The following is a 23644-nucleotide window of genomic DNA, read 5'->3' on the forward strand; positions in this document are numbered from 1 at the left end:
AGTAATGATGAGTTTTTGAAAATGATAAGATTGTAGCAATCCAGAGCCCTGCGAGAAATTGGCAAATTGTAAAATGACCAGAAGGAGCCCAGTGAAGCTCTAATTTTGCCGCCTCTCCAACCATAGCAAGAGGAGACATGCAGGCAGCAGAAACGCTTTGCCTCTTTCTAGGGGCCACCAGACCTTCTATAGCAGGACATAACAGGAGGTTAGCTATGTGGTCGTGGTCAGTTAAAGGATAACAGCCCCAGGGCACAGAACAGTTGAGTTCTCTATAAACCCATTTCTGTCATTGCTTTAGGGACTCAAACTCCGTCTGGCTTCATTGAATGTGGTAACTCCCAGCATTTACGAACATTAACAGGGTCTGCAGAAGCCACCCTCAGCGTTGACAGCATGGCTCCCTTTGGTACCAGCATGGTCCCTTGGGTACCAGCATGGCTCCCTTTGGCACAAAGGTTACAGCTTCCAGGAATCAGAAAAAGTGATGCCAATTTAAAGGATTTTCATAGTCAGGTAAGACTTGGGAGGCATCTGGAAGCTGATAGTCATCTACTGGTAACTAACTCCTTGACATCTATGGATCAGAATTCTGTCTCTGTCTAAAATTCCTTATATTTTTTAATAAAATGAAGTACAAATAAAGTTGTAATAATGAAACTAGGAAAAGTACGCAAATGTTATATATATTTCATAAATCTATGGAGACCCACTCCCCTGCCCAAATTTTTGAAAGGTATTTGGAATTTCCTGGTTATAGTCATGAATGAAATGGACCATTAGAGATTCTAAAAAACATGACCTGGGAGTTCCCATTGTGGCTCAGCAGGTTCCGAACCCAGCTAGTATCCATGAGGATGGGGATTTGATCCCTGGCCTCGATCAGTGGATTAAAGATCCAGGGTTGACATGAGCTGTGGTATAAGTTGCAAACGAGGCTTGGATCCCACATTGCTATGGCTGTGCTGTAGCATAGGCCACCAGGTGCAGCTCTGATTCAACCCCTAGCCTGGGAACTTCCGTATGCCGCGGGTGCAGCCCTAAAAAACAAACAAGCAAACAAAAACTATCAGACTATCCTTTTACAATCAGTTAGGTGGTCTACCTTTCCCTAACCCACCACAAATGCAATGTACAGCCCCAAAGACCTACTCCCTGCTATTTCATATCGTACCTTCCCGACTTCTGGTATCACCTCTGGACTGTGTTCCCAGAGTTGGTACCTCTACCTTTCCGTCACACCACAGGCCCTACAGCCAGCCTAGCCTCTAGGTTCATTGATTATTCATTCAAAAATATTTGTCCCTTCCAGTTTCTCAATTTTTTGCATTATAAAAAATTTTGTTGAAGAGTTTTGCTGTGATTGGTGAGCCATAACTAATACTCTCTATTCTTCTAATTATTTCAATTTAAACATTTCCAGGAGTTCCCGTCGTAGCGCAGTGGTTAACGAATCCAACTAGGAACCATGAGGTTGCGGGTTCCGTCCCTGCCCTTGCTCAGTGGGTTAACGATCCAGCGTTGCCGTGAGCTGTGGTGTAGGTCGCAGACGTGGCTTGGATCCCGCGTTGCTGTGGCTCTGGCGTAGGCCTGTGGCTACAGCTCCGATTAGACCCCTAGCCTGGGAACCTCCATATGCCGTGGGAGCGGCCCAAGAAATAGCAAAAAGTCAAAAAAAAACAAAAAAAAGCATTTCCAAACTGCTTTCATTTCCATTGATTTGCACATGTATTTACCCTTTCTCATCTTAAATAATGGATTTTTCTTTCTATGCCTATGTTTAAACATTTCCTTTATTTGTTATATGTACCTTTCCTCTGCAAAATAATTATAGCTACAGTGTGTAATTGCAGTTTAATCATTGCATCCATTCTGTTCAATGATCCCTTTACTAAGTGGAATTACATGTTGAGTTAACACCCTTATCAAGTGCTAGTTTTCAAAGAATAAGCTATGCGGCCTTGCTGAGTATTTCCCAGCACTTGCCTTTTCCAGAACAAAGCATTCTTCCAGAGTGAATGGTTTACAAAAATCTGATAGCAATTCAGTCTGATAGAAAAAAAATGAAAACTCTATATTTTACATGTGTTGCTGGCGAGAAAGAACTATGAAACTGAACCTATCTTCAAAATATAGAAATTGACTTTTTAAAGATGTATTAAGTGGTTCACATTTTAAGATTCAACTTTTTAAGACATTTGAATTGAATTTTTGAAACATTGACAACTCTTGTTCTTAAATGACTGCTGTTTTCTTTTCAGATATTTTGCTCTGAAGAAACTTCGTTAGATATAAATAAAATTAATATTGAATCCCTGCTTTACCTTTGATTTTTATTTCCTCAATTTAAATCCCCTTTTAAAAATAGAGTGTAAACCTATCAATAAATTTTAAAATATCTTTATTAGTAACACATATTTTTAAATTCCTATGTGCTGGTACCCTGCTAAAGTCTTTCCATGGATCATCTTCTCTGATCCAGAGACAAAATGATGTTGCTTCTATTATTATTCTCATTTTACAGATGAGCTAACAAATTTTTACAAAGTTAAGTGACTGCCCAGAGTCATACAAGTATTGTGATTATAACATCAATAATATAGTGACCTCACTCCAACCCACATGGAAAAATCAGCATATATTACCTTAAAATCACTGAGAAAAAGGAACCTCTCACTGTACACACACCTCTGTATTCACCACTGTGGTTTCCATGTGCCTGAAAGGACTTTTTGTGGGCTCACAACACATACATGAGAACTTTTAAATCACTCTTGGTTTCTGTCCATCATCTACTGACACCATCTGGCTGCTATACTATCCTTTTTTATTAAAACCAAAGGATTTTTTTAACAATTAGATTACAAATAAGAAAGACTACCATCATTTTGTCAGCTTCAATCAACATCGCTTCGATTCGCCAAGTGTCACAAATGAGCCACAAAACAGTCATATATACGCATATGAAAAACATAGATCATATTACACAAAGTAATAGACAATACATTATATACAAAAGCAAGAATAATGTATTAATTTGAATATCTTTAAAAACCAGTTCAAATCATGAGATATGTGTTTGTGTGCCTTTTCTTTGTGTAAACTCCTTCATCCAACATAATCTAAATGTGAAATATTTTTGATGTAGATTTTAAGGTCACTTCAGTTCATTCACTTATTCATCTACCAAGTGATCAGCATCTTAATCATTGTTTAGGAAGTCGCCATACATGTCACAGAAATTCTCTGCTCAAGAAATTCAAAAGCAATAAGGATCAAGACTCTATAAGATGCAACTTAAGGATTTTGCATTGTCTCAGGCTTATGAAAGAGATGAACAGTGTTATTTCCTCAAGGAACCACAATTATGTCAATTACTGGAAATTTCCAGATAACAAGAGGCTAACCATAGACATTTTATTATTATTACATAAGCACACACAGACACAAATACACCACGTGTACATATCTATATATATATATATATACATATACATATATAAAACACAGCAAATAAAATGCAGGGGGTAGTTTAAGCTCCATTTCTCTAGCAAATTCTCAGTGAAATAACTCACATTACTGGTAGCCGAGTTGCCCATAAAACTTTCAACAGCTGAATAAATACCTGAGTTCTGCCCTGTCTTTGTTTCAATTTACTTGCTTACCTGTAAGCCCCTCTCCACTGCCCCTAGATAGAACACCAGGAGCTCTGCTTCTAGCGGTGTTAATAGGCATTGAGTGCTTAATTTCCTGCATGCAGCATATAAAAGCACCCTTATGTGTCAGGCTCCAAAGGCATAATACGAAAAGGAATAAACACAGATTTTATGTGGAATCTTTCATGTACAAATTATCCCAAAGAGCTTTACAAACCATGAATTTGACACTGGTGGTACAGGGAGGGTGTAAACAAACCTAGCAGCCATGGAGCACTCAGCAATAACTCACACAGAGGCCTCCTTGAAATGTCAAAAAGTATATATCTTACCCAGTGTTCCTTCCCAAAACAGAGTGTCTGCCTATGGAGCTTGCTGTCAATCAGAAAACTCCACTCAGACTTGATCGGAAGGGAAAGCAAAGCGAAAATTCCTTATTTAGAGGACTGATACAAGAACCCGCACAGGAATTTCCTACAGGAAACTGATCTTGCCAAAGTTAACTCAAATTTACTTGGTTCCAGGTTACCAGATCCACTGACTGCTGCTGGGTAGGGTTTAAATATGACTCATCGCCCCCATCCCCAATATCTCTCCAACCCCTCCCCACCCATACACACTCTAATTACCAGTTTTGAACAGCCAAAGAGTATGTTAACACAACTCACGCTCAACATTTTCCCCACCCTCATTTTCCTGTTATTCCTTTCATTTTGTGGGTCGTATACATGTCTTCCTCACCAAATTAATAGATAGTAAGAGACCCGATGTTGAGATTTTTGGAGCTACCACTCTCCTCAACGGACAGCATCTACCCAAGTTCTACTGAGCCAGTAGCACTTTAGTAGCAGGATCTCAGGATAAACTGACTAATAAATACCATAAAGTTATTCCAGGGCACAGACATCAAAAGGAACAAAGTGAAATTATTGCATCTTTAGTTTTGCAGAGCCTGTACATTCACTACCAGACTGGATTTTTTTTTCCATGTCAGTGAAAGAAGTAAGCCTTTCGAACAACCCACTTATTCAGTAACATCCAGACACCCCTCATCAAAACCTCTGAGAATTCCTCTGAGTCCAGCAAGCTGGTTCTGATGGAACAGCATAAAAAGCAGGACTTCCACTTTCAAGCATTGGCGGATGCTCTGGGAAGCTCCTGCAAAGCATTCATTCCTTAGGAGCAACAGTTCTATGTCATCCTCTTGGAATGAGGAACCAATACTGGGAGAAATCCTGATGTCACTATCTGCTTAACAGTTGCCAAAAAGGAAAGGGGAAGGACAATCTTTCTTTTCCCCCTTGGGTTTTACAGAAATGGTCCTGGCGAGCTGTGGTCCTAGGTCCCCGCAAACCAGGACTGACACACATGCACACTTTTGAGGTCAGGAATCAGTAGGGACACAGAGCAACTAGATAAAAGGAATGCCCACACCTGTCCTTGCTCCCCTCTGAACCTTGGTCTTCTGGACAGTCTCTGAGGAGTCAGCCTGGGACTGTGGTGACCTTCTATGTACAAGCCTTCCATCTCCAATGGGCTCCATTTGGGGTCCCTGGGCACCCCTCACTCTGTCCCACACCCCCAGCTCTGAGCTCCAGAAGCTCAGACTATAATTCCTGTTGTTTCTTAACCATCCAGTGACCCTCCTTCCCTTCCCTGGGCCAGTTCCTCCTTTCACTTATATGTGCTCAGGGCTTAAAGACCCATGGCAATCAGGAAACTCATGCATGTACCAAAAACCTTATCATGTTTTCTTGATTAAATGGAACATACTTTGTCTTTTAAATGAATCTTCCATCAGAAGGCACCCTTTAAAGATGCTAAGGTAGTGGACTCTAGTCTCTGAATCTATACTGCCTAGGTTCAAATGTTGTGTAAATTACATTTACACACAAGGTATGTGATCCTGAGCCAGTTAATTCACTGTGCCTCATCTTTAAATAAGGATAATAAGAACACCTACCTCATATGTTGTTTTGTGTGTTAAGCGAGTTAACATAACGCAAATGTATTTGGCCAGAGAAGCAGTATATGTATAGGTTGGTTGTTTCCGTGATTACCAACACTGAGTTAGACTATACCAACAGCTGTAACAGGCAAACACTGACATCTCAGTGGTTAAATTCTTGTTAAACCACTTAACAACAATTTTGTTAACTTCTTGCCCTCACAAAGTTCAACTGGTTGTTCTACTCAGTGGCATGGGTTTCTTCCTCATGGTAATTCAACACCCAGGCACCTTCCATCTGTGACTGCAGTCCCCCCAGTCCTCTGGTGGGTCTTCTCTAGTCCAGATCAAGGAAGGGAGAGAATAGGGTCCAAGGAAGATGTGAGGGCAATGTTTAAGAACCTGGCTTGAAGGGGCGGAGCCCACTCCTTCCCACAGCCCACCATCCAGCCCTCAAGTCATGTGGTGTTGCCTCTTGAAGCACAGCTTACCTCTAGGTGTGTGCCCAGGAGGAAGAAGGTTTCGGTGATCCGTACATTAGTTTAATCTCTCCCACAATCACCTCATGACCCTCAAGAGAAATTGTTCCTGGAAAAAAAAAACCAGAGCTAATTTAAGACTGAAGCAATTTAGACACTAATTAACTCCCTTTGAGTTCTCAACTGTTGATAGTATCTCTTATCAACCCTAAGCTGTCCTCCCTCTCATTTCCTTATCCTTATCAGCATGAAGCAATGGGGTCCTCCAGCTGGATGATTTCTGGGTTGGGGAGGAGGGAGGGAGAGCCTTAGATTCCAGGTTGATTGTTTCTGTCTTAGGGAATTGTGCAAAAAGAGTCTGCCTGGGCCCTCTGAGACTAAACTGAAGTTGTATACCACACTGAAAAGTGCCCCCAGGACTCAGCATAATCATTCCACCTCTCAGATCCCATCCCTGCCCCTCACTGGGGATTCCTGTCACACCCTCTCTTCACCCATCTGTTGGGCTGTCAAGGGCAATTTAAGCCTCTGTCCCACCAGGAATAGAACCATCTCTCTCTACGGTCAAAGACCCTTTTATCCTGACTCTTTCTGGATCCTGACCACCTGAGAACTCCTTTCTATCTGGAGATAGAAACCACCATGTAAAAGTATAGACTTGGTTCCTGCACAAAATCCTACCTCCTCCTAAAGATTACTGGGTTTATGTTCAAAAATCAAGGGGTTCAGTTTTTACATTCCCATGGGCTAAAGTCAGTTATGACTTTGTGTTGGAAGAATTTATCTTTTCCAGATCCCAACCCCGGCCTAGGTCCAATGCCTGCTGTGGGTAGGATTTTTCTGCTGCCAAAAATCTTCTTAAAGCACTAGGGACTCTAAAGATTTGGTGCCCACATTATAGAGGTTATTGGCTCAGTTCACACTTCTTGCAAGTCCTTTCCTTGGGCCATATAATGGAGTGGTGAAGAGACAGCTCTGGAGCTAGACTGCACAGGGCTCTGTCACTTACTATGACAGGTCTATGTGATCTCTGGCCAATTTCTTAGTCTTCATATGCCTCCATGTCCTCTCAGATATTATGGGAATAACAACATTATCTACCTCATGTATTGTGTAGGCACTCAATGGATTAATACCAATGCAGTGCCTAGAAGAGGGTTTGGCACACAGTGTATACTTGCCATCAAAATGACAAGCCAAGGTACACCACTGTTCAGTGTGTAAGGGACACTGTTCCCCTAAAACAAGCCTCCAAGCTATAAATGGACATATGGAGGATATAGACCCTCTCAGTCCTCAGAACAGCTGGGTAGAGTCTCCATACTTCACCCCAAAATTTTGTATAAATATCATCATTATTCTATGTGCCATGATGTGACAACACAGGAAAGCACTCCCTCAAAAAGTCCTAGAGACTATATGATGGAACAAAGGAGATCTTATTCTACTGAAGTTGAAAGAGAACAAGCAAGGATATACTCAACGCAATTTTCCACCACACTGAGGCCATTAAATTCTGACCCAGGTTGCTGAAATTTTTCACAAGGCAGAGGATCACAGTGGAAGAGAGAAGACAGGCAATGCCCAAATTTCTTAAGCACTGACTTGAACATTTCAACCAGTGGTTCCTGAACTGGGACTGACAGACTGTGTCTGACAAAGGGAGACTCATGGGAGGCACACGTTTCCATCCCCAAAGTAGCACTTCACCCAGAGCCAGGCTGTGGTTCTCATGTAAATACTCCATGCTCACTCTACTGAGACTGGACCAGTGTAACTGTCTGGCCTTCGAAACTGTGAGCTAACTGGAGCCTCCCTGCTCATGTTCAGAGCCCCGTCCTCCACAGCCCTGGCCCTGACAGGAGACAAAATCAGGCAGTGGCTCTCTAGCTACCCAGATATCAAACATTAAAAAATAAATAAATAAATAAATAACAACTCCAATTCGACCCCTAGTCTGGGAACTTCCATATGCCGTGAGTGCAGCCCTAAAAATACAAAAAAAAAAAAAAAAAAGCAGATACACAAATTGTGAATACTGTTAAGATAGGTGTTACAGTAAAAAATAAAGAACTTTACCAGCTATTCTAGAGTCACTCCAGCACTGGTTCAAATCAATCCCTGAGTTGTTTCAGGTGATCTGAAATTAGCCCTCCATCAAGTCATCCCACAACAAAATAGGTGATTAATGTATTACTTAGTACAAGTCCATGATACAAAAACATCTTTTGCTAAAAGCAACTATCACAATGCTTTGTATTTTACACTTTACAATTTAAATGCTAGTTCCTCCTGGTCATAGTGGGACTTAATTTAGGAGAAAGTGAGGTTGAGACTCTTGCTGGAGTTCAAACACCAAAAGGGATTTGTACTTAGATTACAATGATTATATAATAATAGGAAGAACCATCATTTCCTAAGCTCTTACAATGTGCCAAGAAAATGCCTCTAATAGTTGCTCTGTTTTCCTAACTCAGCTGTAAGTCCAGTGCCCTTAAGGAAAAAGGGGATTCCCATTTTCTTGATTGAGTAGCTTGAAATTTCCTTGAGATGCCTGTATTTCTCTGAATCCCTTATGACACACAGCATGCATGGAATAAGCTTCAGATAAATTAATTTTTTAAATAATTAATATAATGATCTGCTCTGAGCACTTCCAAAATTGAATGCCCAATGAATCACATATCAATATATCTCACTTAGAATCACTGAGATTCACAATCAAAGCATATACCTTCAGAGTCAGTTTATATACAAATCAAACCATTTCTTCTCCATTATATTAATTTTCTAATACCAATAACTCATACAGTTCATAAGCTCAAAGATTTTAGGATGTATGAAAATACTCATTTTAAAATTTGAGTTGTCTCAATTTTTATACTGTGCATTCCTGTTATGATGAATGATTTACCCAAAGCTGCCACTGTTAATGCACCTGATCAGAAAAGTTAATGTACTTAAACAATTTATCATCTAGTACTTTTATATTAAAATTTTCAATCATTCCCACCTTAAAAAATGTATCATAGTTTTTGTTTTCAACCTTTGTAGTTCCAACAAAATGTGTTTAAAAATAATAATTTTAAGCACCTAATGGGTTTGATATTTTGTATCTGAGTGAAATTTAGTTGCCAATTTCACACAAGTGCACTCTATGCATATAATAATGATGGGTTATTGTGGGAAAATCAGAGAGATTTAATTTTTCTGCTCTCTTTTGGTTTTTTAAATTCTTGTTTTTCTTTGACTTTTTACTGTCACTTTTTTTACATTCTCATTTGCACAAAACCTTCCTAGTATTTTTACACACTGTTGTTATTTGCATGGATATCAGGTTATCATCAGACAACAATTGAAGGCAAAATTAATCTCACCAATATTTACAATGGAGTATCTATTATCATTTGCAGATTTTTATAATTTCAATGAAAACATATAAATTATCATTTTATATGTCAAAACAATCTAGTGTAATTTCATATGATTTGACCTAATACAAGCACATATTCTAGCCTTAAATTACAGCAGCTAAATTTTATAAATTCTAGGAGGCTGAATGTTGTAGCAGAAAGAACACCAATAGGGAAGTTAGTCAAACATAGTTTTCAATCTTGGCTCTGCAGTCATTCTAGCTCTGTGATATTGTTAAAACTCCTTAACTTCAGTGAGCTCTTAATTTCCTCACCTATCAAATACAATTACTGCTTGGAAGGCTATCACAAGAATTAAATTTTAAAAACACATTGCCTAGCACCAAGAAGATATTCAACAAATATTTTGTCTTTCTCTTTCTTTCCACTTTTTCCTAAATGGGAATATAACTGGTTCTAAAAACTAGAGTCTGAAGGGCAATTGACAAATTGATCAGATAAGTACCTACCTCTAATTTGTTGTATGAATCGTGTGTGTGTGTGTGTGTGTGTGTGCGCGCGCGTTAAGATAGGGTACGTGTCACACTATAACTCAACTTACCTTTCTGGCAAGTGTTAATCTTATTAAGTGCCTCCCATTTATTTTTATCTCAAGTGTAAATTCAGGGGAATTTTCTCTTTTTTTTGTTACAAAGACTGTTTTATGAATTATTAATCATTTAGCAAATTCATTAGACTATGTCAGGGTTACTTATTCAGTACTTTTAAAATATATTAGCTACTTGAATCTTACTACTATGACACTAACTATCAAAGAAAACTGGAGACTTTCCCCCTTCCAAATGATGTCCTCATTGTTCACTTTGAGAAATTAATGAGCAGCAAGTTTTAGTCCTTTCCGGACTGGAATTTTCCTTTCTGGTAGATGTCCACTCAGAACTGTATCATGTCTTCTGGTGATTTGAAAATCTGTGATGCTACCAAAAAAGGGGAGGGGGTATTTTAAATTATTTCTACTTTTCCAAAATTGCTTTCAAAGAAGGTACAATGAAAAGAACAGAAATTTTTAACATTCTAGCATCCCAGGGCCAAATGCTTTGTTTGTGTTTTGTATTCTTGGTTTAAAAAAAAAAAATCTGTCCAGTTTAATTTCAGAGTTTTACTGAAACATTACCAAGTTTTCCACATGGGCTTCAGTGCTTTATATAGTCCCTATTTTGTTCTTTGATCTGCTTTAGTCCTCCAGAGCCAAAATGGAGGTCAGAACCACACCTTCCTCATTCCAACTTTAAAGGATGAGAAGCTAGGGTCAAGTAAAAGGGAAGGGCAAAAATATTCAAAGCATTTATACCATAGCTGATCGAGTTTTAACTTCTAGTTACCATATGAAAGAAATGACTATCCTATTATAGACATTATATTTAAACTATCTAGGTTGATATTTTTCTTATTTATGCCAAAGACTGGAGAACACGGTCAAGAACAGCAACTGAAGAGATCATAATATAAAACACAGACCTATGCCAGCTCCCTGCCAAGAATTGCTCTTGGCCTCCCACTGCACCTAAATAAAACCTAAATTCCTTCCTGTGAGTGAGTGCCCATTGGACTACCCAGCCACTAAGTCCCCTTCCTACATGGAGGGAGATTCCCCCTTTTGTGAGTCTTCCTGAAGCCAAGGGTCTGAGCACTCCTTCCCACTACCCAGCTAGCACACAGAGCACACAGCCATGATGTATGTTTGGCCAGGTGGGCCCCTCCAGGTGGGATTCTCAATCCTGAGAAAGGCCACAACACTATAGAGATGGGTGAGACATTCTTCCTTATTGGCATCAGTTAGCAGCGATAACTGTCTGTGGGTTGACTCCAGAAAGTCAATGAGCTTTAGCTCAGCGTCTTTTTTTTTTTTTTTTTTTCATTTTTTTTTAGGGCTGCACCCATGGCATATGGAAGTTCCCAGGCTAGGGGTCAAATTGGAGCTGCAGCTGCCAGCCTACACCACAGCCAAAGCAACTGGGGATCCAAACCACATCTGTGACCTACACTGCAGCTCAGGGCAATGCCAGACAGAACCCACACCCTCATGGATACTAGTCGGGTTTATAACCCACTGAGACACAACAGGAACTCCCAAGACAGTTTCTCCTTTTACCCTGCCTTGGTTCCAGCTCAGTTTCCAAGCCTATTTCTCCATGTTTCCTAGCGATAATGGATGCGCTCTGGTATGTTACAATAAATTCCTTTCTTTTAGGATGGCCATCACACCTTCCATTTGCAACCATCGGCTAATACATGGCACACGAATCCTCATTTTTACCAAACTCTCCCCAGGCTTGACTGAATTCAGGTTTGCTGGATCTTTCTTCAGCTCCTTGAATATTTGAATCTTTTTCCTTCCTTTTCACACCCTGTTCTCACTCAGAGAGCTCTTTTTTCCCTCCCTTACATGGCTTGCTCCACCTTCTCTTGGATCTTAGTGCAAATGTCACTAAATCAGAGGGGCCGTCTGCTGTGGGAGAGATGATTTGATGCCCATGTTGTTTCCTTCTTTGCTCCTCCTCTTTCTTCTTCCTTTGCATAAGGACTCCTTCCTTAGTCCCCTACTTGGCAATCCTTAATTTCTGGGAAGTACACAAACAGTAAGGCACATATCCCTTAGGTCATAAATGAAGGGCTAAAATTCCATATCTACTGCCATTATCATTTTCATTGAACATATATTGTGCAGAGTGTACATCACTTTGAACATGAAGATGAATGTTAACAAAGGTATAAATATCACACTTTGTGTAAATTTTCTTACCACAAGTCATCAGGCATAATCCTCAAGCCATAAGATAAACTATCTCAAGAGTCAGGTTTGAACAAAAGACTGGAAACTTAAAAGATATTTGAAATTCTGAAAATCAATATGTAGGCTTTAATCTGAATGTTATAAACTTTATGCCAAAGAACATTTTCTTGATATTTATTTTAAGGCCAATAAAACAAAAGACTAATGGTTCAAATTTTGTGAGCTTCTCTAGATACGCAAGCTTCAAAGCACTTCTGCCGGGTTTTGTTAAAGCCAGAGTATTACAAGATTCTTACATTTTTCCCTATGCTTGGGGACATTAAAATGAATATTTTCCTACCATAAATTGGAAATCCTGAGATGTGGGGACACTGAATTAATCTGTGCTGAAGAAGCAAGTAAAGATGACAACAGAGATTGAAGGATCACCTCGGCTTCCTGGAGACCCCTGTATGGAGGGCATATATCATAAATATGATATGAATATCAGATATGAACTGTGGGACTTCAGCATAGTGCCTTCTGAGAAAGGCACGCTAGAAATCAGCAATAGTCATGCTAAAGAGCATGAGACTTGGGCACAATGCCCATTTACGGAATTAAAACTTTTTTCTTTCCTCACTAAAGCAAGAAGAGTGCCTCCAGACTTTGTCAATTCCACTTCACGTCACTCTGCTCTTCACCCTGCATCACAGCACTGGTATGCAAGTGATCACCCCTAATAATAGGCTCTCTTCTTTTAGAAGTGGGCCTTTTTCATTTTTCACCAAATTATAAAATAGCTTCCCATTATAACTTATGCTCTGTATACGCCAGCCAAGACTTTCTCTCATCTTAAAATGCTCTACTTTAAATGGGCCTCTAATGTATAATTTTATTGTTTGAGCATTTCGTTTTCTTTTTGATTTATGTCTCTTTATAGCTGGTTAGACAGCTCTTTGTGATCTTCTGATGAAAGATTCTACATAAATAAAATTGACTGAGAAGAGAGACCTTGATGGTAGCACTGGAGAATGCTCTCTGCACTCTGCGATCTTAAGATCAAGATTCACAGCTCAAATGAAAGATTTGAAGAATGCTCTAACTTCCCCCTTTCTAATTTTTATTTTAAAAACTCAGATGAATGTTGGCAATTTTGCCCTATCCTAGATTTAATTTGGTATATAGTGACTGAAGAGGTGGTTTTAGATTTTTTTTTTTTTTTTTTGGTACCAAATGCATTGAACTGCCAAGGCTAGAATAAGTAAATAATTATAATGATTATGCTGACTGAATTCAATACCACTTAGCCTTTAAACTTCCAGTTTAAAATAGACAGATGGATAGGTCTGGTATTTAGAACAGACGACCAAATAGAGGCGATCGTTTACAAACCAAGAGTTATCTAAAAACTTTGAGATCTTTGTTATTTCCAAAGTCATCTTATGATTTTTTTTAGTATCTCTCCATTTATAGTCTACATTTATTTAACCCCAGGGTATCAACCAGTTTTAATTGTCAGTGAACACTGATGCTACCTAAGAAAATCCCTTTTATCTTCTACACTTTCAGATACTCCTGAATGCCTCAATGACTTTTTTTTTTTTTTACCTTTCATCTAGGGTATCAATCAACAGAATCTGCCTTGCTTAAGGCAGAGATCTGAATTTTCACCAGTGAACTTTAGAAAAAAAAAAGGTGCATATTTGTTGTAGTTTGTGCTTTAGCTTAAATATTCTTTTCTTTCTTTTTTTTTCCTTAAATAGAAACACTCTAAATAGTAATAACTGTTATTGTTAACAATTAGTTTTTAAAGAATCATCATGAAAGGTAAATTATAAGCAATAAATTTTAACCTTACAAATCTAGGTGTTTAGGGTCTCCTCAACTCATTTACAAAATAACAGTAATAGTAAACATATATTGAGCACATACAATGGTTGGGCATTGTGCTAAGCAGTTTAAAATCATCTTATTTCCATCTAACCAAACAGGTCTATGACACAAACACCATAGTGATCCAATTCAATGGAGAGACAACTTGGTTGGAAGAGGAGCTGGAAAATATCATGTCTTCAATTTGGAATATATTAAAGGTGAGTTGTTGGCAGGCCATCCAAGATGCTCAGTACAGAGTTGGAAATACACATCAGAGGACTCAAGAGAAAGACTTACCTAACCTTAAAGATGTAAACCCAGGAGATACCTGCTACTAGAGCAAAGATGGGAATAAGATCAAAGTGCCAGAAAGATCCCTAAGCGTTACCTACAGTTAGCAGTTGGAAAGAAAGGAACAGGATAGTTCAGAAAAGGAGGTGGATAATCAAGAAAATGAACAATAACACGTTTATGCACAAATGAGATGTATGCACCTACCATGTGCCAGGTGCTATGTAGAGTTTGTTATTAATTGGGAATGGAAAGGAAGCTGAGAGTTAAAATAGATGAATATCTAGCTAAATTGCAGGGGAGATATGCTGGATATTGGGAGAAGACAAAAAACATTGAAAAGTAATGATCTGAACTTTGGACAGACCCAGCATCCCAATCCTGCTCATTCAAATGCTTACCAGCTCAGGATTGAGAGTAAAGAACAGAAGCTGAATCAAGGCTTTGATTCTTGAATCTGTTTCAGGAAAATATCAGAAGTTTTCAATAACTGACTGGCTTTGATTATTTATATTCTAAGGTTCAGAATCAGGGGTAAGGGCATCAAGAAGGTACAAAAAGCCAAGGAGATAGGAAAAGAATAACTCCTATAAGTATTTGCCATTTATAAAGTACATTTTCATACATTTAATGTTTCATTTTCACAATAATGCTATGAAAGAAATATTACTACTGCTATTTTACAGATGAGGAAATTATATGATAAGAGAGAATTAGGGGCCAAGCCCACCATCACCATATCACACCTAGTAAGAGCTGAAGCCACAATTGGAACAGGGCTGATTCCTATCCCAGCCTTATCCCAGCCTTAAGGGAGCTGACTCCTTGAAGCCTGGAAGGCTGGGGAATTCAGTGTAGCCTTGGGGGCGGAGGCTCTCAGTGCAGTTAGAAGGGTGAGTGGCTATACTTCCCTCTAGAGGCCAAGAACCAGGAGCAAGGGCATGGGGGTGGCTGTGGGAGCAGAGGCGGGAAAGGAAAGGCAATTGTGATCAAAGAAAGGAAGGCTAGAGTGATAAACAAAATATTTAAAAGATTAACTAATTTTTTCCTTTCTGGAATTTTTTTCCCTCTCTGACAGATCTCCCTACCCAAACAATTCCCTGTGGCATTCATTATGTCTGGGAAGAAAAGTTACTGTAGGAGGCCAAGAAGAGAGCTTTGCATTTCAAAAGGCTGTTCTGATAGAACTCAAGAGAGAAAGACAGAACTGGGAGAGAAGTCCTAAAGAAAATGAGGAGTTCCCGTCATGGCGCAGTGGAAACGATTCCAACTAGGAACCATGAGGTTGCAGGTTCGATCCCTGGACTCAGTCAGTGGGTTAAGGATCCAGCGTTGCCATGAGCTGTGGTATATTTAGGTCGCAGACGTGGCTTGGATCTGACATTGCTGTGGCTCTGGCGTAGGTCAGCAGCTTTAGCTCCAATTGGACTCCTAGACTGGAAACCTCCTTGTGCCACAGGTACGGCCCTAAAAAGACAAAAGACAGAAAAAAAAAAAAAGTCCTAAAGAGAATGAACTAGGCTTTCCAAGTCTCAGCTAGATAAGGATCCCTACACTGAGAGAAGGATGGTGAGGGGAAACTAGGTCTGGAGAGATGGGAGGGAATGATGGAATTCACAGATGGGTTTGGGAAACGTGAAAGGAGAAGCGGCTATAGTCCTTTGAGGGTAAAGCTCTAAGTGCATGAAAAGATCATAGGGAAGACATGACTGTGGGTTATGTCCAAGCAGAAAGGGGTTTAGACACCCTCAGGCTCATCCTGTGGTATCAGGTGAAATAGGACACACCATGAGCAGAAAGGACTTCCCACTGGAGCAAAGCCTGACAGGGCAACAATTCTCTGAGACTGGTTACTGAGTCAAGCAGAAGCAAAAACACTCAATCCATGCAACACAGACAGTTAACACCAAAGACCAGACCCTCCCCATCATTCTATATATCTGCCCTCCCCTCCCAGAATTTAGGGGCAACAGAGGGAAAGAGGTAACCTTGAATTGACCAAGATTAGGCTCTGCCACCTAGGAAATGAGAACTTTATGTAGAAATGAAGTTCAAGAATGAAGACAGCCAAAAAGCTATATTTCTTGTGTGCCTGAATTTCCAGGCTTAGATTCAGCCTGGAAGACTGAAATTATCCTAGTAGAGGTAGAACCCTGCCTTGGAATCTGGAGATCCAGGTTGGATAAGCCATGAAGAAGCTAATGTCAAGTGGCAAAGGAGAGCACAATGACATGGAGAGAGAAACCTTAGGCAGAAGAATCTACCAAAGGGTGATAAATGAAAGTAGGGACATAGATGAGGACAAAGCTGAAGATGAAACTAAGGATAATGGCAGGAGATACATGGGGAAGGGGTGGGAGAAAAAGGTTAGAAAGACACATCAATCCATGACTGGGGGAAGGCTCCTCAGGATGAGAGAGCAGGAGGAAGCTGACAACAGCAGATTAGAGAGAGAGGCCATGAACTTCAAGTGAAGAGAAATGCAGAAATGAAGTGTCCCTGAAGATCATGGCCACCCAAACCATACCCCAAGAACCAGAGTAAGCAAGCCCTGGTGTAACTACAGCAGGCAGAGGACATGGGCAGGAAACCAGAGAGTGAACAGAGACAGAGGAGGCAGTCATGGGAGGAAGAGTGTACACATATGCACAGGAACTAGAACTCAGGGTCTGGGATGAGGAGGAGCAATATGTAAGAGCCATCAGAAAGTAAGCCCTGGGGGTAAAAACATATCTGTTTATAAATAAATTGGAGCAGATAAAATAGGACCTCTTGGACAGCAGAGAAGTGTAAATAAGGCAAATATGTTTAGTATTCATTCAAAAAGTTATGTTAACCCCTGTAATTCCACAGTTATACTCAAAGCTTAGACAACAAGAAAAGATGTGATGGCTGGCTTTCCAGGAGGTCACAACATAAAAGAGATGGCAGGCAGACAAATTCAGCATAGGACAGAAAAGTGCTGTGATGACTGAGGGAAGAAAAAGGCACACACACATACACACACATGCACACGCACATGCACACACACACACCCTCGCAAACATAATCTAAGCCAGATCCCATTTTCCTCATGTGTAGAGACATTAATATCATAGACTCCATTAATTATTCATGAAAAGTAGCTCTGTGAATTTACTTTTATTCACTTGGTCTGACATATACGGGCCTATTGGTTATGTTTTACTCATAAAAAGTAAATGAAAAGCATTCAACCATATATGACACAAAAATTCCCAAAAGTAAAATAATGGCTTCAAAATCTGGTTTGTTGGCAAGTTCCATCCCATGTTTTCTAGTCATTGTTCTTCCCATGTGATTTCAAGGTCTTCTCAAGGAAAAGGGAATGACTCAATGAAATCTACCTTAATTTGACAAGTTTAGCATAAGCCATGCTGTGAGTGATTAGAGGTCTGAAATAAGAAATAGTGCTAAGAGCAAGGTATTAATATTTTAAAAAGCCAACATTTACACAAACACTATGAAAAAATAGAAAATTCTAAAGTTTATAAATCCTAATAAGATCAAAAAGATATGGTACACATAAGTGAAAGTCATAGAACTATAAATGTTTTACATTGTTACTGCTTTTTTAGAAATTTAAAGTATTAAATAACAAATACACTCCTTTTCATCTCATAATAACAATGGATTTAACCTATTTTTTTTTTTTTTGTCTTTTTGCTATTTCTAGGGCCGATCCCATGGCATATGGAGGTTCCCAGGCTAGGGGTCGAATGCGGAGCTGTAGCTGCCGGCCTACTCCACAGCCACAGCAACGCAGGATCCGAGCCGTGTCTGCAACCTACACCACAGCTCACGGCAATGCCGGATCCTTAACCCACTGAGCAAGGCCAGGGATTGAACTCGCAACCTCATGGTTCCTAGTCAGATTCGTTAACCACTGAGCCACGATGGGAACTCCTATTTTTATTTTTCTTTAGCAGTTTTTAGTTATCAATGTTGTGGTAAGATGGAAAATTATAAATGTATTATTGGATAACAAAGTGACATTGGCAATATACATATTAAAGGGAAGTTCTTTTAAATTAAGACATTTAAAAATTTAAAGTTATATTTAGGACAAAGATTTAGGGCAAGAAATCCATTTTAGAGATTATGTAGTAACTTAATGGAGACCGCTGGAAACATACGTATCTTTTCTATCTTGAATGTTCTATGTAGAATACTTTGAAGTAAAATAGGGGAGTTCCCTTCGTTCATGGTTCAGTGGTTAACGAACCCGACTGGTATCCGTGAGGATTCAGGTTTGATCCCTGACCTTGCTTAGTGGGTTAAGGATCCAGTGTTGCCATGAGCTGTGATGTAGAGCACAGTTGCAGCTCAGATCCTGCCTTGCTGTGGCTGTGGCACATAGGCTAGCAGCTCTAGCTCCCATTCGACCCCTGGCCTGGGAACTTCCATATGCAGCAAGTGTGGCCCTAAAGAAAAAACAAAAATAGAATAAAATAAAAAATAAAGTAAAATAGGTGCAATTTTTGTCTTGTTCATACATGTCCTATACCATTATACCGCAGAATTGTTTCAAGGCCAATTTCAGTTTTGTGGAATATTAGAAATCAATTTCAGTGAAAGCAGTATTAATGTTTGTATCAAGATAGGAAAATCTATGATATGATAACAAATAACCCTGAAGTCTCAGTGACTTAATATCACAAAGTTTATTTCTTGTACATATTACATGTCCAATGCATTTCAATAGCAGGGCCTGCTCTACACAGTCACTTAGAGACGCACAATGATGACGGCAAAACCATACCAGGTGGAAATTAACTCCTCCTTGGTCACTGGCATGGAGATTGGAGAGAGAAACAGCTAACAATTAAATGCTTCATCCCAATGGAAAAACTAGTCACAATGACCCTGCTACAAAAGAGAAAAATGTCCTTTTTCTTGTTTCCAGACAAGAATGAGGTATTGGTTGATGCTGGTAATGCCTCCCACAATGTCTTTTCTCATTTCTTATCCCTAAGCATCCTATTGGCTCTTCATTCAATACTCTAGCCCTGCAGCAGGGCAGGGAAAAACAAAGGAATTTGGGGCAGGACCCAAGCCCCAGGATTGTGCTTCCTACAAGTAGTGGTTATGCAAATTTGAACAGGTTAGTTCAACTCTTTGGATCTTGGTTGCTATAGCTACAAAGTGAGAAGGCTGGACTAGATCATCTCTCAGCCTCTACAGAACTAAAATTTTGTGAATCTATTTCACACTTTTACATCAAATAGAATAATCATTAACCTAGCCACAAAAATATTTTCAAAAGTCATTTACTTTACAAAAATCAACTAAGACTAATGTATTATTCGGCCTCATTTTATATATATGTATGTATATATGTATATACATTTGCAGACATGATTTTTTGACACATCTATAGATACCTTTTTTCTTTTTCTTTTTCTTTTTTTTTTTTTTGTCTTTTCTAGGGCCACACCCACGGCATGTGGAGGTTCCCAGGCTAGGGATCTAATAGGAACTGTAGCCACCGGCCTACACCAGAGCCACAGCAACGTGGGATCCGAGCCGCGTCTGTGACCTACACCACAGCTCACAGCAATGCCAGATCCTTAACCCACTGAGCAAGGCCAGGGATCAAACCCGCAACCTCATCATTCCTAGTTGGATTCGTTAACCACTGAGCCATGAGGAGAACTCCTCTTTTTTCTTTATTTAAAGTTTTACTGAAGTACAGTTGATTTACAAGGTTGTGATAATTTCTGCTGTAAAACAAAGTGATTCAGTTTACATATACACACATCCATTCTTTTTCAGATTCTTTTTTCCCACATAGATTATCACAGAATATTGGGTAGAGTTCTCTGCACTACACAGCAGGTCTCCACTGGCCAAACATACAGATACCTTTTGACTCCTCACTTTAGCAGAGTACATTATTAAGATTTTTACCCTTCCCTTCAGCTTTCCTTTGCTCTCCAACTATTACACTTGCTGGTAATACATTGCATTCTTATATCTTGATTAGGTCTTTTGTATTATCTGCAGGTTGACTTTTAAAAGTTGGAAATTTAACTATTGCTAAGTCATTGGAAAGCTCAAGAAATAAACTATAATTACATTTGCTTTCACATACACTCTTTCCTAGAATTCCTCAGTTTTTCTTTCTAGCCCCTAATAGCCTCTCTCATCTCCATTATTTAAAATTCTCCATCTCATTTGGGTGTTTTATTCATTTCCACTTTGTCCAGAAACCTCCCTCCTAGGATGCTTGCTCCTTCATTTCTCACCCAGACTGACTGATCCCCTCACATGACACTTTTCCCTCCTCCCAGGAACTCCCTTCACTGCTTGCCTGAATTGGTTCTACTCTTTCCTGCATCCCATGATTTTTTGTTCTTGGTTCCATCCTTATTCTGCTGGAGTTCATCTTCAAGCATCTCTGTAATAAAGTGTGTTTGGGAGGTACCCCATTTACCCTACTCCTAAAGATAAACATGTTTATCTCTGCTCCAGATGGAATCAGTAACCCAGAAACCTGGTCGTATCATTCCACATACCCGGTACTCCAGCTACCTTCTGAAAAAATAGAGAAAGTTATGGAGCCCTCAACAGCAGTAATCTGGAAATGTGTGAAATGCTGAGATAGCAACACTTTCAGCTTTAGGTTATGTATAAATACCCTTGCTCCCTCAGCCCCAGGATACAATAATTGGGATGAGTGCTTTGTCCCTATTTTCAGAGTTTCCCAGTGTGATTAAGCCATAGTTGCTCACAGTGACAGGTGGCTTGATAGCCAGCTCTCCTTCTATTAGCTACACATTTCCCTATTCTACTTTTCCCACTGCCCTTCCCACATAAACTTCTTACACTCAAATTTATAACTCAGGACCTATTTCATGAGGAACCCAAACTGAATCTTTAAATTCTCCATTTCATTGAGTGTTCTGGCTCAGCAAGTTAAGAATCCAACTAGTCTCTGTGAGGATGAGGGTTCCATCTCTGGCCTCGCTCAGTGGGCTGAGGATCCGGCATTGCTGAGAGCTTCGGTGTAGGTTGCAGATGCGGCTGGGATCTGGCATTGCTGTGGCTGTGACGTAGGCCGGCAACCATAGCTCCTGACTTGACCCTTAGCCTGTGAACTTCCATATGCTGCAGGTGAGGCCCTAAAAAGAAAATTAAAGAAAAAGAGCTAGAAGTTTTGAGTTCCTATTTTGTGATATCGTTTTCATTGTTTAATCTCCACAGCAACTCTCTGAGAAAAATTATTGTAGACATTAAAATAACATAGTAATTACTCAATTGCAGATTTGGAAATGGAAGTCAGCAGGTCAAGGGCATGCTCCTTCCACCTGAAGCTGTGTCCCCTGTGCTTTGTGGCCCTATTGATAGATGGGGGAATGTGAGCACCCCTTTGCAGCCTCCACTTATCCCTGAAGTAAATTCTGAGCCCCTAATCCACATAAACCTTAAAAATCTTTTTTTCTGGAATTCCCGTTGTGGTGCAGAGGAAATGAATCCAACTAGGAATCATGAGGTTGCAGGTTTGATTCCTGGCCTCATTCAGTGGGTTAAGGATCTGGCGTTGCCATGAGCTGTGGTGTAGGTCACAGATGCGGCTCGGATCTGGCATTGCTGTGGCTGTGGCATAGGTCGGCAGCTGTAGCTCCGATTGGACCCCTAGCCTGGGAACCTCCATATGCTGCAGGTGTGGCCCTAAAAAGCAAAAAAAAAAAATCTTTTTTTCTTTTGCCACTTCAAATTCCTTATGGGACTATGCACCCTTCACAAATAAATATATTTCTTCAATACCTATTGCCTAATTTTCAATAAGCAGCCCTGATTTCCTTCAGGCCCTGGTCTTATAGGCCAGCGCCTATGTTCATGGCTGATTAATGGTTCTGATTAGTCCTCCAAGCAGGAAATCCAATATCCCTTAGGGGAACCCTAAAGATGCAGATGACCATGAATTCAAGGAAGCCTATTCACAACCGAAATCAATGGAGAAAGGAGGCAATGTTAATGGAGACAACAGTTCTACCAGTTTCTAAATGCAAGTGCTCAGACAGAGGGAGTGGAGGGAGGGGATAACAGAGAATGTATTCAGAATACCGAACTGCAGTTTCATCACTCTAAAAGCCAGCTTCAACAACTCCCTTCCCAATGTGGAAATTTAAAGCTTCCTTTTTGTGAATTTTGACTGGTTTATAGCCCTGAAAGAAAACTTCACCCCTCTCAGAGATTACCTCTTGGATCGAATGTGTATCCAGGGGCATAGAAGGCTTGATTTCACTGAAGCCGCATCCCAACCTCGGCTAGGGCATCATTTGAATAATTTTAAAATGATGGAGCTTTTTTTAAAAAACTGTAGAAATGTGAAAATTATACTAATTTCTGTACCATGTAGCTTATCTGAGTGCAGATATCCTTATTCTCAAGATGATCATAAAGTTTTCTAATGGGTTTTTAATAGATTTTTTTAATCCAAGAATTATAACTCTCCATTAGCCATGATTTGATTATCCTGTTGGTCATTTCTTCACAGATACCAGAACAATATTGTATCCCTTCCACTTCCTTCTGACCTTCCTATAGAGCACATCATAAAAGAGTGGGAAGAAGTGCTGGTTGTTCAAGGTCAGTGCCACGAGGAAGAGGGACTTTGCTCAGTAACGAGTTGTCTCTCTCCTCTCCCTTGCCTGACTCAGCCACCAAGGACCATATCTTCATAGAAGATTGTCTCCTCTTTTTTTTTTTTTTTTTTTTTTTGTCTTTTCTTGAGCCACTCCCACGGCAATTGGAGGTACCCCAGAGCCACAGCAACTCCGGATCTGAACCATGTCTGCGACCCGCACCATAGCTCACAGCAACACAGGATCCTTAACCCACTGAGCAAGGGCAGGGATCAAACCCACAACCTCATGGTTCCTAGTCAGATTTGTTAACCACTGAGCCACGACGGGAACTCCTCTTCTTTATCCTCCACAAGCTCCATTCAGGCTATTAAATAGCAGTTTGAAGTTAGAGGACTTGTACCTGGATTGTGAATCAGAAAAATTCGCACCTACATTTGACACATTGGCCAAGAACAATTATCATTCTCTTTGGTGCCCAGCTCCATGCTAGACCCTAATGGGCTACAAATGACTATTTCCACTTATATCTGAACAGGGTATTACATATACATGGCTTCAAAATAGTGTCATCAGTTCTCTATCAGAACCAAGAAACTGATGGGAAGGGACAGGACACAGAAGTTGACAGCTGCC

The 23644-nt window shown here is 39.9% G+C and overlaps 1 long non-coding RNA gene across 3 annotated transcripts in view; it reads right to left on the bottom strand.

The window, feature by feature from the left end:
• Window positions 1-23644, bottom strand: part of LOC106508906 — a 369867-nt gene that overhangs the window by 333143 nt on the left and 13080 nt on the right. For all 3 annotated transcript variants that reach the window (XR_002338705.1, XR_002338703.1, XR_002338704.1), the window contains exon 2: window positions 6096-6192. This is a non-coding gene — a long non-coding RNA (uncharacterized LOC106508906). The remainder of the gene's footprint in view (window positions 1-6095; window positions 6193-23644) is intronic.

Source organism: Sus scrofa, chromosome 1, assembly GCF_000003025.6.
Source record: "Sus scrofa isolate TJ Tabasco breed Duroc chromosome 1, Sscrofa11.1, whole genome shotgun sequence".
Classification (NCBI taxonomy): domain Eukaryota; kingdom Metazoa; phylum Chordata; class Mammalia; order Artiodactyla; family Suidae; genus Sus; species Sus scrofa.